The sequence below is a fragment of the Anser anser genome (genome assembly GCF_964211835.1).
Source record: "Anser anser genome assembly, chromosome: 1".
Classification (NCBI taxonomy): domain Eukaryota; kingdom Metazoa; phylum Chordata; class Aves; order Anseriformes; family Anatidae; genus Anser; species Anser anser.
The window spans coordinates 23,204,441-23,220,031 of record NC_139720.1 but is presented as its reverse complement, the minus strand read 5'-3'; positions in this window follow the sequence as shown (position 1 = coordinate 23,220,031).

Below are 15,591 nucleotides of genomic sequence, written 5' to 3'. Positions count from 1 at the left end.
GGATTCAGGCAGACACAATGTTTTGCTCTAGTAAATGGCTTGTTCATCTCAGTAAAATGACAGGAGTTGTCAATAAGAAAGGTCCTTTGAGAATTCATAATACATTTACTATTATTATACTATGCCTATGCTATATCTTAACATGAATGTTGATCTAAATGAGTTATACTTGATCTAAGAGATCAAACATTTTAAAAGATAATCCCTCTGAAATTTACAGTAATTTAACCAGACCTGTAACAAGAAATTATCATAGAGTCATAGAGTTATAGAATATCCTGTGTTGGAAGGGACCTCCAAGGTTCATTGAGTCCAGTTCCTGGCACCACACAGGACCACCCAAAAATCAGACCATGTGTCTGAGAGCGTTGTCCAAATGCTTCTTGAACTCCAGCAGGCTCAGTGTCTTGACCACTTCCCTAGGAACCCTGCCCTAGTGCGCGACCACCCTCTTGATGAAGAACCTTTCCCTAACACCCATCCTGACCCTCCCCTGTCCCAGCTCCATGCCGTTCCCTCGGGTCCTGTCGCTGTCCCCAGAGAGCAGAGCTCAGCGCCTGCCCCTCCGCTCCCCTCGTGAGGGAGCTGCAGGCCGCCATGAGGCCTCCCCTCAGCCTGCTCTGCTCTGGGCTGAGCAAACCAAGGGACCTCAGCTGCTCCTCATACGTCTTCCCCCCTAGATCCTTCACTATCTTCATAGCCCTCCTTTGGAGGCTCTCCAATACTTTTACGTCCTTTTATACTGTGGCACCCAGAGCTGCACACAGTGCTCGAGGTGAGGCTGCACCAGCGCAGAGTGTGAATTATCCAGTAAATGGTATCACATATGATCTGCAGTATCCCATTAAAAACAAGTATTATATTAAAATCATTTCCATGCAAGTTCTGTAGACACAGGGATTTGAGAAAGAAGAACTTCTAAACTATGGCCCTTCATAAATCATGTTCCTAAAATTCATTCATTCAACTGTTGTTGGGTTTTGTAGCACATAGAATTAAAAAAAAAAAAAAGTTCAGTTGCCCCTGTTGAGTCAAAACGTTTTAGCAACAACCCAACATATTTTTCTTCACATGAAAAGATTTCAAGTAAACTAGCTTGACAAAAATTAACATATAACCAGCAGGAAAACTTTCCTACTTGTCTTAATATTTAAGAGCAAAAGCTCGTGGAAATCTTCCTATAAAGAAGTTGATGAAATGAACCAAATTATCAACTGCTTCATTTGGTGTCTTTGTTAGTCAAAAAAGTTTCTGATGAACTAGAAAGATTTTTCTGATCAGGCATGGAACTACTGTACAAGAGAGAAATAGAGAACAACTTCAGGATAATCGATGTTCAAGATTTTTTTTTTTAAAGCAAGGAAGTAACTGTATCATCAGAGAGACTCTATGACCACACGTTCAGCATGTGACTGATTAATCAGCTGATCCCATGCCTGCTTTCCTTCTCTTTGCACTATTTTAGAGCATAACAGCAAAATAATGTCAACATGAATTAGAAGAGATTCAATCCTTTATCAAAATGGAAAACAAGTCTTTTAATTTTTTTTGGGGGGGGGGGGGGAGGTTCCTGAAAATTGGCTATTTCCGATATTTTATGCTTCAATCTTCACTTTAAACTTTGTTTAAAATCTGATTTTGTGCTTTTTTTTTCCTTTGAAATCTAAATTCCTATTAGAAAACGGTATAATAACTTATTTACAATGTTGAGAATTTACCTACAGTATATGACAGAAAGAGAAGAGGTGAAATTTATTATTTCCATGCCATGATATATCTTTTCTACCAGATTTTCATGAATTTCTTTTCTACCAGAAGTGGGCATTGTGGAAGTTCCAATATCTCCAATACCTGTTTGAGAGGCAGGTTGCTTCATTTTATCTCCTTCCTGGGACTTTTTGTTTTGTTTTCCCCACTACAGTAAATTTAAAGACTAGAAGTTCTGGGTGGATGGCTATGATGATGCTGGAGACCTCTTTGTTAAAAGCTTCTTGCTAGACATTGTAAAAGGGTCAAAAATCAATTTCTGCACCTTTGTACATCATCTTACATTCTTGCTGCTCTGTTGGTCAAAGAGGCTTCAGCTTTTATTCACCATAGGATATTTCTACATTAATTCAAGTATGAATGTCTACCATGAGAACGATGATTATAAGATTGCATTGCAGACTTGTGGGAAGCCCTCAGTCTGCATAAGTATTCAGCATCAAATTCAGCACCCCTGGTAGACATTTTGGGCTTGATGTTAGTGGAGAAAATCAGAATAACACTAAGAAAGTTAAACAGGAAATGAATTCATGAAAGATAGGATCAAAACATCTATATGCAATAATGGAACCAGTTTGTGAGGATAAAGTGACACAACGATGTTAAAAGATTTTATTTCAGAGGAGTGAAGGACTTTTTTTTTTTTTTTTTTTTTTTTTTCCCTTCTAAGCCTGAAGAAGAGAAGGCTCCAGATAATTTTTCACTCAGAGGGTGGTGAGTTACCAGAACAGGTTGCTCAGAGAAGCTGTGGATGCACTATCCCTGGAAGTGTTCAAGGCCAGGTTGGAGGGGGTTTGAGCAACCTGGTCTAGTGGTCAGTGTCCCTGCCCATGGCAGGCAGGTTGGGACCGGATGATTTTTAAGATCCCTTCCAACCCAAACCATTCTATGATTCAATGATTCTATGATTCTGTGATTCTTTATTGTCTTTATGAGGGACCAAGATTCATTTATTCCTACATTGCAGGCTTCTCAAAAAAGCAAGCTGTGCTGGTACGTGAAAGGAAAGTAATTAGTGTTGCTTACTAACAGACTTTTCCTTGAGGCTTGAAACCCAAAGTATATAAACCAAGATAGTACTGCTTGTTTGAATATCACAAAATGTGAAGAGAATTGTTCTATAGGAAACAGTGTTTGCCTACATTTTTCAGCTTATATAATGTGTATGCTTCATATTCTGTATGTAATGTACACAACATTTTACAAAACTTCTATACTTTATTACTATTATTATTATTATTATTATTTTATTATTATTGAATTTGAGGAGTTTGAAATTACCAAATGTTCATTTCAGATAATTATTAATTACAGCATGCCTATGCATTCACTTCAGTTCTCCTCCTGAAAACAGCTATGAGAGATAACCTATCTGAGAATACCTACGTTGTATCTGGCCACTTGCATAACCCCTCTAAAATTGTCTCAGGATGGAACAAAAGTTTTCATAACATTCCAATGAGAAGATGATATGTAGAGCCTGACCATTATCCCTTATATTTCGAAAGAATTGCAAAATCAGTAATGGCTTTTTGCTGTTCACAGCGTCATCTGAGAATGCAGAGGGCAGAATAGCTGATGAATGGTACCTCATATTTTGATTTTCTTCAATGACAAACTACAGTGAATAAAAAGCAACTACATGAAAGGAGGCGGATGAAAATACTGAGTAAAAACTCAGACATTTAAAAAAAAGTGCATCAGACTTGCAAATTGTGTCTGCACATTTTTTTTTCCGCTACTGAAACAAATTAACTAAATTTTGGTAGACAGAGAAGTAAAGTTTAATCTCATTTTAAAGAATACAGTTAGCTTTTATACTGTTCAGTCTTCTCTGTTATCCAGCCTCTTTTTGTTCAGGTGTTCTGTGCCCTGACAGAATATTAGCAAAGTGGACTGAGATACATTTGGAAATCCAATTATATATTAGTACTGATTGTTGACTTATAACAAAATGTTAAAGAAAAAAAATACAGAAAATAATAAAAATAATAAATCAACAATAGCCTTCAATAGAGAAAAGATTAGAATGTCTGAGAAAAAATAGCTAAAAATACATACATTCTGATCTTAAAAGAAGATTTTGCAGATTTACTGCTGGCAGAAAGTTATATGCATTGTTCTAAAAACTGGGGGTTTTGGAACTACATTTTTCTTGCAGAATTATTTGCCCCACCCACATACAAATAGTGTGCATTAGCAAATGCTATTTTTTGGTCATTAAAGTTGTGAAGAATGTTTTACAGTAAAATAACAAACTTTGTAAAGACTATATGGTCAAATTTACCAGAGAATTCAAATAATAATAATAATAATAAATAATAAAAAAAAAGTGACAAAATATCTAGGAAATATCCAGAAGATTCTATGGAAATTGGAATAAAAATAAATTATATGGAAACATTAGTTCTTAATAAAATTGGAAATGTTAGTTTCCAATTGTAGGAAATTTTCAAGACTTCAGATTTCTTTTTTGCTGAATACTAAATAATGACTACAATTTTGACTTTCCATAAATATAGCTCTTATTTTTATTTTTTTATTTTTATTTTTATTTTTATTTTTATTTTTTTTATTTTTATTTTTATTTTTATTTTTATTTTTATTTTTATTTTTATTTTTATTTTTATTTTTATTTTTATTTTTATTTTTATTTTTATTTTTATTTTTATTTTTATTTTTATTTTTATTTTTATTTTTATTTTTATTTTTATTTTTATTTTTATTTTTAGTGTAGATGCTGTTTCTCTGGAATATTTAAAAAGCCATAACTCACCTCACATTCAGGCAAAATATTTTTCTGAAAAGAGATCCCTATCTATACATACAGATATGATTAAAAGGTATCAATAAAGAAAGTGTTTTTTTTTAATTAAATTGAGTCAAGAATTAAAGGAAATATATTTTCTTCAGATGAGATTTTATTAGAAGTAAACCATTTCTAACATAAGTAGAGGCTGCTAACAGCAGGAACAGACCTGAAAGGTTTGCTAGCAGCTCTGGTGTGACTGTAGTTAATATCCCTACTGGCAGATAGGGATACAGAAATCCTTGTATTTGTACTTGATCTTTCTCAGGGTAGCTGTTTTCTCTGAACTGTTTTTTCAGTGTGGCATGTTGGGAAGGTTTGCTATTATGGATTTGATAAGCTAGAGAAAGAAGAAACAGGAAATGAGAAACATCCTAATCTGATCCCAATTGGTCTACTGAGAGAAACTAGTGTTCCAATGTTCGAATAATTTCTGATTAATTTTCCAGTAATGATATTTATTCTTATTTCAACTAAAAAAGAATTTTTTTTGGTTGGTTTGTTGGTTTTGGCTTGTTTGTTTGTTTTTGGTTTTTGTGTGTGTTTTGTATTTTTTGTTGTTTTGTTGTTGTTTTTGTTTAAATTATTCCAAATAAATGCACTCATGAGAATAATAAACTTGCTCACAAGGCAATCTTCCTGAAAAAAAATGAAATAATGTTGCTGTGATCAGTTTAGCTAGAGAAGCAGACTGTATTTTCTGAAAAGCTAATTTAACTTTTCAAATGGTCTCCAAAATATATTTTTTCAATGATTCAATGTTAGTGTCCTATTTTGCTGGATATGCCTCTTAGAGTAAGAAATATGTTAAAGTCCTACAGCTGAGTGTATGACTTGGTATCTTGTTTTCTAAAGCAAAAGTTTTTTACCTGTTAAAAATTTCTTTCCAAGGCACATTTTAAGTACTTTCTTCCAGCCTGGTGCAGCCACTACTGTGGAATGGCTAAATGGAAATTTCCAGAAAAATTCCACAATAAATTAGTGTCACATATGCTATTCTGTCGCATAGCACAGAACCTTTCATACTTTCAATAACAATAAAGTGCACGTCTAAGGTGGGAATCTACTTTATTTTCATATAAATTGCTATATAATAAATGTAAAATTATTGTTTGTTGAATAATATGAAACAAGTTATATAGACATAAATACATATGCACATACTGATACATTTCCAAAAAACAAATTATGAGGTCAAAATAAACTTGAAATGTCTTAGGCTTTGGAGTTGGCACTAGTTTTACCTTCTGTAAAATCAAATAGAATCTGGTAACTTATCTCAAACATAGAAGTATAACTGAATGGTAATGTAATTATTTTTTCTCCAGTGAATATATTCACAGACATTATTTATAGTTTTATATATATGTATATATGTATATGGACACAGAGTCATAGGAAACAGCTCTGTTAGCTGGAGTAGCGTATTCAGTTGACTGCATTCAGCAGTCAACACAGATTCATCAAGGGGAAGTCGTCTGTAACCAACCTGATAGCCTTCTACAATGAGATGACTGGCCAGATGGATGAGGGGAGAGCAGTGGATGTGGTCTACCTTGATTTCAGCAAGGCTTTCAACACTGTCTCCCATAACATCCTCCTGGGCAAGCTCTGAAAGTGTGGGATCCATGAGTGGACAGTGGGGTGGATCGAGAACTGGCTGGATGGCAGAGGTCAGAGGATTGTGCTCAACAGTGCTGAGTCTAGTTGGAGGCCTGTGGCTAGTGGTGTCTCCCAGGGGTCAGTACTGGGTCCAGTGCTACTCAACTTATTCATCAGTGACCTGGATGAAGGACCAGAGTGCACCCTCAGCAAGTCTGCAGACAATACAAAGCTTGGTGGAGTGGCTGACACACCAGACGCCTGTGCGGTCATTCAGAGGGACCTGGACAGGCTGGAGAGCTGGATGGAGAGGAACCTCATGAGGCTCAACAAGGGCAAAGTGCAGGGTCCTGCACCTGGGGAAGAACAATCCCAGGTACCAGTAGAGGTTGGAGGCTGACCTACTGGAGAACAGCTCTGCGGAAAGGGACCTTGGGATCGTGCTGGACGAGTTAACCATGAGTCGTCAGTGTCACCTTGTGGCCGAGAAGACTAATGGGATCCTAGCCTGCATCAGGAGTAGTGTGGACAGCAGGTCAAGAGAGGTGACACTCGCCCTCTACTCAACTTTGGTGAGGCCACACCTGGAATATTGTGTACAGTTCTGGGCTCCTCAGTACAAGAGGGGCATAGAACATCTAGAGAGGGTCCAGCATAGAGCCATGAAGATGATTTGTATTGGAACATCTGTTTTGTGATGACAGACTAAATAAACTCGGCCTGTTTAGGCTAGAGAAGAGGAGATTGAGAGGGGATCTTATCAACCTCTACAAATACCTGAGGGGACAATGTAAAGTGAATGGGGCCAAACTCTTCTCAGTGGTGGCCAGTGATAGGACAGAGGGTAATGGGTATAAATGGAACCACAGGAGGTTTCATCACCATATGAGGAAGAACTTCTTTGCGGTTCAGGTGACAGAGCACTGGAACAGGCTGCCCAGAGATGTTGTGGAGATACTCTCCTTCTTTGGAAATATTCAAAACCTGCCTGGCTACCATCCTGTGTAATATGCTCTGGGTGACCCTTCTTGAGCAGGGGGTTAGACTAGGTGACCTCTGGAGGTCCCTTCCAACCTCAACCATTCTGTGATTCTGTGATTCTGTGACTAGAGGTCTCTGAAGGACCCTTCCAACCTGAATTGTCCTGTAATCTCATGAATAAATACATTTTTGCCAACGAGCAGAAAACAATGACATTTCTATGGTCCATCTTTCATTTTTCATAGTCTCAAAGTGACTCCTAAGTCTTGTTCATTGAACAGTTTCATTTAATTTTACTGCATCCAGCTCTACAGTACTAGAGAAGTAATATTCTTGTCTCCTGTTTGTAGATATCAAGAAAGTGAGAGCCAGGTCATCAAATGCTCTGAGGAAAAGAACTAAGATCTTAAACTAGACTGAATATTTCTGAAGCCAGTCCAAACAATGGAAGACAAATATTTCAGTAATCACATATGTTAACAAGAAAATATGCCTCAGTAGTCTCTCCTAAGTGTATTTTTACCATTCTAAATACTTCATGTCCCAGCATACTTCATTAGTGCACTCTGGCTGGAAAGTGAGAAAGATATCAATAGAGCTGGCTATTAACAGTGATTGCTCTGAGTAAAAGTTTACTGACATCAAATAAAGCAAATTCCTAATTGGACTGAATCAACCACTTCTGGATGTGTACTCAGCACTTGTAATTAATGACAAATATGTTCTCAAGGATATGTTCTCAGCTTTAATAAATATATGATCAATCCCATTATTATTATATCAAGAAATAAAGAAATTATGGTCTAAAGAATGTAGCTACACTTGGTTTAGGAAAAATAAAAGTCAAATTTCTTCAAGCACAGAGTAGAACCAGAAGAGGTTAGAAAAGAGTAGGATCTGCTGTTGTTGGTTTCTTTCTTTTTAAAGTTGATTCTCTCAATTTCCAAGATCAAATATATCAACAGGAAGCTGGTGCCAGTAAGTCATCCTAAATTCAGAGAAACAGAAAAAAATATAGTATATTCTGAACAATCTATTATTGTTAAAGCTACTCTGTGAGAAATAATTATTTTATTCTTCAAGTAATTTATCTCAGAATATTAATATGAACATTGTAACAAGTGTTATCACGCTGAGAATTTTGATTTGAATTATAATAGTTTAAGAATATCCATTGAAGCAGTAGGAAAAATGTTTTCAGGCATGTTAAATCTGAAAAACAATGTTTTTCTGAACATATATTCAAATTAGGTAGACAAAGAATAATTGAAAATAACAAGCATATTATATATATACATTATATTATATATATTATAATATATATAAATAATAATAAAGTATATATTATAATATATAAATATATTTGCAGCCAGATGCAGCCCCATTCACTACTACTCTTTGAGTTCTGCTGTTCAGCCAGTTCATCACCCACCATAGCATGAACATGTTTATCTCACAGTTGGACAACTCATCCAGAAAGATGCTGTGAGGGACAGTATGAAAGACCTTCCTAAAATATAGAAAGATTATGTCTCTCCATCCATGCAGGTGAGTGACCTTATCGTAGGAGATCGGATTGCTAAGGCAGGACTTTCCCTTTGTGAACCCATGTTGATTATGCTGATAATAGCTTTGTTCTTTAAATGCCTTTCAGTTGCACCCAGGATAATCTTCTCCATAACTTTTCCAAGCCATGAGGTTAAACTGTGAGGTCTGTAGTTTCCTGGGTCTTCTCTCATGCCCGTTTTGTAGATTAGTATAATGTTGGCTAGCTTCCCATCAGCAATGACCTGCCCAGACTTCTGCAACCTTTGGTAAATTGTTGAGAGGGGTCCAGCTATAATTTCTGTTTACTCCTTCAGTACTCTGTGTCAGGACCCGCGGACTTAAGAATGTTGAGCTGATACAACTATTTCTGTACGATTTTGGTGACTACATGTGGAAAGTCACTGCTTGCCCAGTCACAGTCCTGCAGTTGTATCCCATGCTCTTTCACAGTGAAAGTACTCTGTGACAATAGTGATAAAATATGTCACATCTTAAAACATTGACATTTAGGTGTTTACACATAGGTGACTGCATGGCAGCCAGAGGATCCATTAAAGTCAGTTTACCACCAATACAGCCAGTGGTGTCAAGAGTTATTCATCTGACCAGATGTAGGTGTCATCAGTTGACGGCTGCATGGGGTAGAATAATATTTTGGAAGCTACTACCTTGCATTAAGTCCATGTCTAATAACATTAGCATTAATATGTTCTTGTTATAACTTCATTTTTATATTTAATTAGGTGATCAAGAATAATATTTTTTTCCTTCTTGTTTTCAATGTTAGTAATATCAGACAATGTTAAAATATCTGCTACTTTTTGAGTTTTTAACAAAACATGCATTTCTTAAAAAGGGATTTATTTCATAATACCTTTGGTAGTTATTTAGTGTGTGCAACATTGCTTCAAGCTTTTTGCCTTTTCTTGCTTTTCTTTAAGGTTTTAAAATAAATAGAAGGTGAAAATTACTCTGGATTATACTAGCTTTGACTTTCCTTGTTAACGGGCCCAGAATACACTCTGATTTGACCACAACTCCTTAAGCTAATTCCCTATATAAGACAACTATATTTTAGTTAAATTTGGAAAAATTCTAGTTAGCATCAGCTCTGAAGGAAGGTTATTTGTGTTCACAAAGCCATAAAAAAATACAGGATAGCAAGTTAAAGCCCATTATATCTAAATCATAAAGGTTTATATTTTAAAAAAGTTTCCTAGGTTTATAAATCCAACTGAAGTATATATATTTATATTAACAGCACTGAAATGGGATCATCACTCGAAGGCAATAACTGAGTGGGAGAATAAACACAACAAATTCTGTTTTTGACAGGTAGACAGAAGAGCATATGTAGATACATATAAAGAATTAGACAATTTGAGTCATTGCAATCCAGTCTCATTTCTTTCTGCATGCTAGAGGAAGGTGTAAGTTTTTTTCAGTGCACAGTTCAATTTTACTTCCTCACTTTGCTTTCTTGGCTTACAGCTTTATAGAAATAAAGCCAGTCATTATGAACACAAAACATGCTTTATAAGTGTTTTTCTTACAAAACAGACATTTTAAAAAGAATTACAGATGGGAAAGTATGCCTAATGGGATTTCTTCATTATAAAATTATTCTGATCTTAGCATTTTGCAATCACACCATTATGATTGTAGAACACACAGAGAAATCAAGTGTAGCTATTATGATAACAATCTCTACTAATATTTTCTTCTTCAGACCAAGACTGATTGCTTCTCTTTATATAAAAAAAAAACAAAACAACAAAAACAACAAAAAAACCACCATTATGCAAAGATTTGCTGAAGCAAGTTATTAGACAGAATTTCTTCTCACTAGTTGTTCAATTTGGTAGCAAACATATCCTGTAGAGATAAGAGAGCTAGTTACTAACTCATAGAGAGTTAGTAACCACAGAGCTCCTGTTAAATTTGACAGTTCAGGTCTGGTAGTAATAAAACCTTCTGGAAATGAGCAAATGCATCAAGTAAGGTAAAGTATGGTGCAAATTCTTCCCCCAATTGCTTATTGCCCTACAGATTTCATAGAGTCATGGAACAGAACCATAGAATAACCTGTGTTGGAAGGGACCCAAAGGATCATTGAGTACAACTCAAAGGGACCACACGTCTGAGAGCTTTGTCCAAACACTTGAACTCTGGAAGGCTTGGTGCTGTGACCACTGCCCTTGGGGAGCCTGTCCCAGTGCCTGACCACTCTCTGGATGAAGAACCTTTCCCTAACACCCAGCCTGACCCTCCCCTGTCCCAGCTCCATGCTGTTCCCTCGGGTCCTGTCGCTGTCCCCTGAGAGCAGGGCTCAGTGCCTGCCCCCCTGCTCCCCTCGTTAGGAAGCTATAGGCCATTGAGAATGAGGTGTCCCTTCAGTCTCCTCTTCTCTGGGCTGAACAAGCCAAGTGACCTCAGCCACTCTTCGTATGACTTCTGGTCTAGACCTTTCACCATCTTTGTAGCCCTCCTTTGGACACTCTCTGATAGTTTTATGTCCTTCTTATATTGTGGTACCCCTAACTGCACACGGCACTTGAGGTGAGGCCACACCAGTGAAGAACAGATTTATATTATATCCTTGAAATTCCAGGAGTGAACAGTTACCATGATCAATTCCATTGTTAGTAAACTGTCAAGCATGCTGTCACTAAAATCATATCTATAAGTCTCTACTATCACTAATTTTTATGTAGTTTTCTACTTTCTTTCTTTGTCCTCTATCTCTAGGAGTGCATGGATATCTTGGTGAGATGAAACAAAAAGAAATGCTTACTTTCTTTCCCTGGTGGCTACACTTGAACTTGTGGAATGGAAAGGAGGATTTTGATCACACCAGCATGTGGAAAGACAGGGGTCTGTACTATAGTTCTATGGGAGTGCTAGCATTTTCCAAGGAATCATGCCTAACTAAGGAAGAGCATGACAATAGCTATGTTGCTTCTTGACAAAGCTGACTAGAGGCAGGATGGAGCATGTCAATGCTCCATATTATCATGAATTCGGCAAATAGGTGGAATCCCTGCAGCAATGCACTTAACCTTTTTGTGTTCCAATGTTTTCCTCTCCAGAGTGACATTCTTTTCCAACCCTTTTCAGTAAAACTCAGTCTGGTAAAGTCTGATTTCATGTATCTTTTCATAGTCTGAATTCACTTCGATATAATGCTTAGGCAAACACAATGCTCCTTTGAAATGAGAGATTTCAGTGCCACTCACCTACTGAGGGTAATCAGAGGTATGCATTTTACATAAGCTTAGAAGCCCTTTTGCTCACTTAATCTTATCTGTCAGATTTATCTGGCTGCCATGAAGTAGCTGTGTATTTCAATAATAAGTTTCTAAATCAAACACTCGATGAAGAAGATCTAGTGTGTCACACCTGTAGAGGAGCTGTGCAATGCAAATGATAAATCATATGTTTTATTAGGGGCTCTTAGGTTTGCTCACCAAGGTACAGTAGAGATCTCTATTCAGTTCCTGATTCATCCCCAGAATGTAACTCAATAAACAGGGAGATGAGTCATGGTCATGTAAGACCTGCAAGGGATTTACTAAAAAGAGTGTAGATACTGTTGCAGTTAATGTCCCTACTCCAAAACAGTGTTGGTCCTTCTTCGCAGCATTTAGAGCAGAGATAAAGAGCACTATAATGACTACGATCTTTACCTGTTTCTCTGCAAATTTCCATCTAACTCCCCGGTCTGCCACTGTCTTGTGTGGCAGCAGCAAATCACTTTTGGGCCTCAGTTTTCCAGCTAACAGTTTGTATATAATAAAATTTGCTTACCAACCAATGAATCCACCAGTACTGTTTTATGCATGTATTAAAATTTTGAGGAACTCCAATGTTGTCTTGGTGGAAGACCATAACATAGTGAAAGTAGTTATTTTGTTCTATCATAATCTCTCTGAGTTGTTATTCTAACCCTGATTCTAAACACTAATTGTAGAAGTCAAGCTCTCAGATGACATCAGTTTACTCTGAGCAAGTCTAGAGCATTTGTAGAAGATATTTGGGATGAATGGAGTAATGATACACTTGTAAGCCTGGCACTATGGCTTTATCTCTTACCGAGTTTATAATAGGAAAAAAGATTTAATATTTTAAACCCGAGGAAGACGTAAAATCCTATGCCATAGATAGGACAAGTTTTACTGTGGCTTAAAGAATCGGATTAGAATAGAATAGAATAGAATAGAATAGAATAGAATAGAATAGAATAGAATAGAATAGAATAGAATAGAATAGAATAGAATAGAATAGAATAGAACAGGACAGAATAGTTCAGTTGGAAGGGACCTTCAAAGATCATCTAGTCCAACTGCCTGACCACTTCAGGGATAAACAAGTTAAACCATATAACCAAAGGCATTTGAGGGTTGGCAGCCATGGGACATCAACCACCTCTCCGACTAGACAAAAGAAGTGTCCTCAGCCTCTCCTCATAGGACATGTCTTCCAGCCCTTTTACTAGCTTTGTTGTCCTCCTCTGGACACTTTCAAAGACCTTAATAACATTTTTATACTGTGGAGCCTCAATCTGCATACAATATCCAATCTGAGGACACACCAATGTTAAAGATAGTCGGAGAATCACCTCTTATGACTGGCTGGTGATGTTCTGTTTCACACATCCCAGAATGTGGTTTGCCCTCTGTGCTGCCAGGGCACACTGCTGGCTCATGCTCAGCCTCCTGTCGACCAGCATCCCCAGATCCCTTTTTGCTGAGCTGCTCTCCAGCCATTCATCTCCCAGTCCTTACCTGTGTCCAACATTACTCTGTCCCAGGTGCAGAACCCAGCATTTTCCTTTGGTGAACTTTATGCTGTTGCTGATTGTTCAATGCTCCAGTCTAAACAGATCTCTCTGTAAGGTTTCTCATCCTTTGGGAACCAACAGCACATCTTAGTATAGTGTCATCAAAAAAAAAAAAAAACATTTAACATTTAGTTACTTCTCTCATGCCTGTTTTGTAAATGAGCTTCCCATCAGCAGGGACCTGCCCAGACTCCCACAGCCTTTGGTAAATTGTTGAGAGGGGTCCAGCTATAACTTCTACTTACTCCTTCAGTACCCTGGGGTGAATCCTGTGTCAGGACCTGTGGACTTAAGAATGCTGAGCTGATACAACTATTTCTGTACAATTTTGGTGACTGCATATGGAAAGTCACTGCTCATCCTGTCACAGTCCTCAGGCTCAGAGATTTAGTCATTACTATTAAATACTGAGTATTTAGGGATTTTTTCATCAGTCTTCCCAATGTCAAATTCAAAATTTGTTAGTTTGACATTCATATCTTTTTATTCTCTTCTAGGATTTTTTTTTTTTTAACTCAGCTTATCTTTTCTCTGATTGTTCAATAGAGCAGAAACTGAATCCCTGTAATGAAACTTGAAATCATGAATATGAGGCAGGAAATCAAACTTGACATCATTATATAAGGTACATAAGAACTGAAAGCAAATTTTATACAGAGGGACAATTCCAGAACAGCAAACTTAAACCAGCATTTTAATACTGCAGATAAGTGTTATTCAGTGCAATACAGACTTACACGGGATTATTCTTATCCACCCAGAGGTCATCTGCCTTGTTTTTGTAAGTGCTCTGTGCCTTCACCACATAGCAGTGAATGCTTTATGGCAAGGAAAGCTTAAATCAGAATCCCTGGAACCTGTGCTCTTTTAACTCATCTCCTCTCAGAAAGTGTTTTTCAAGGCATATGCCTTAACTGCTTATTTCTCTGAGGCTATACAGAACTTCTGGCATTCTTCCTTTCTGAGAAATACTTCGGAGGATGATCGTTAATCATTAATATATCATTGTATATACTTTAGGAACAGTATCTTTAGCCATATATTTTTAGACAAACAAATAATGTTATTGGACAAACCCTGCACCACATCAGTATCAACATCTGAATAGACCGAATGGACTCATTATTTCCATTTTTACAGAACTACAGAACAGTAAAAGAAATACTGTAAGGTTACATGGCTCACCAGTCACAAAACAATCTGACACAAGGACTCTCCAGAGGTTAAGTCAGTAGTTGTCATAAGTTTCTCATTTCTTAGTCTACTACATTTGCTGAAATATTGTTCTGTCTTTCTAAATATGCCTTACTTTCATTTTGTTTCATTTTTTTTCTTAATTTTTATTTTTTTTTCATTTATTTACATTTTGTTACTTATATGGTATCCAGTCTCATAATAACAATAATTCATTTAACAACCTTGATCAATTAACTGCACTGTGTGGAGGAAACACTACTGCACTTCTTATATGAAAATGTAACCTGTGGACTGCTGTGAGTAATTTCTGTCTAACTAAGGGATTTGTGAAATATCTTGGAGGTAGAACACAGACTGGGTCACAATAAGTAACTTTCATCTTCAGTCTGTTTGCATCTGTGCAAGGAGTATATTTGTATTGAGACATTATGCTTCTTTTGTCAACAATATGAATTCAAATCACTTATATCTACCTCAATATTCTGTAACAATTTAAAAGCGATTTCAGATATACCAAGCTGTCTTTGTACAATAAATAAGGGTAATTTCCCTAGGGTCATCTAAAGTCTTCCTGCCCATTCTGATGCTCTCAAGAATTGCTGGATACTTGTCCAATTTTTATTTTATTTTATTTTATTTTTTTACTGTAATGTCATGTCACCATGTCACTGACTACACCATAGAATCAAAATATTGAGATCAGTAAAATTTACTGAAGTCTAACCTGGTTTTCCCCAGTACAAGAAAGACATGGACCTTTTACAGTGGGTCCAGAGGAAGCCCATGAAAATGATTAGAGAACTGGAATACCTGCCCTGTGCAGAAAGGATGAGAGAGTTGTAGTTGT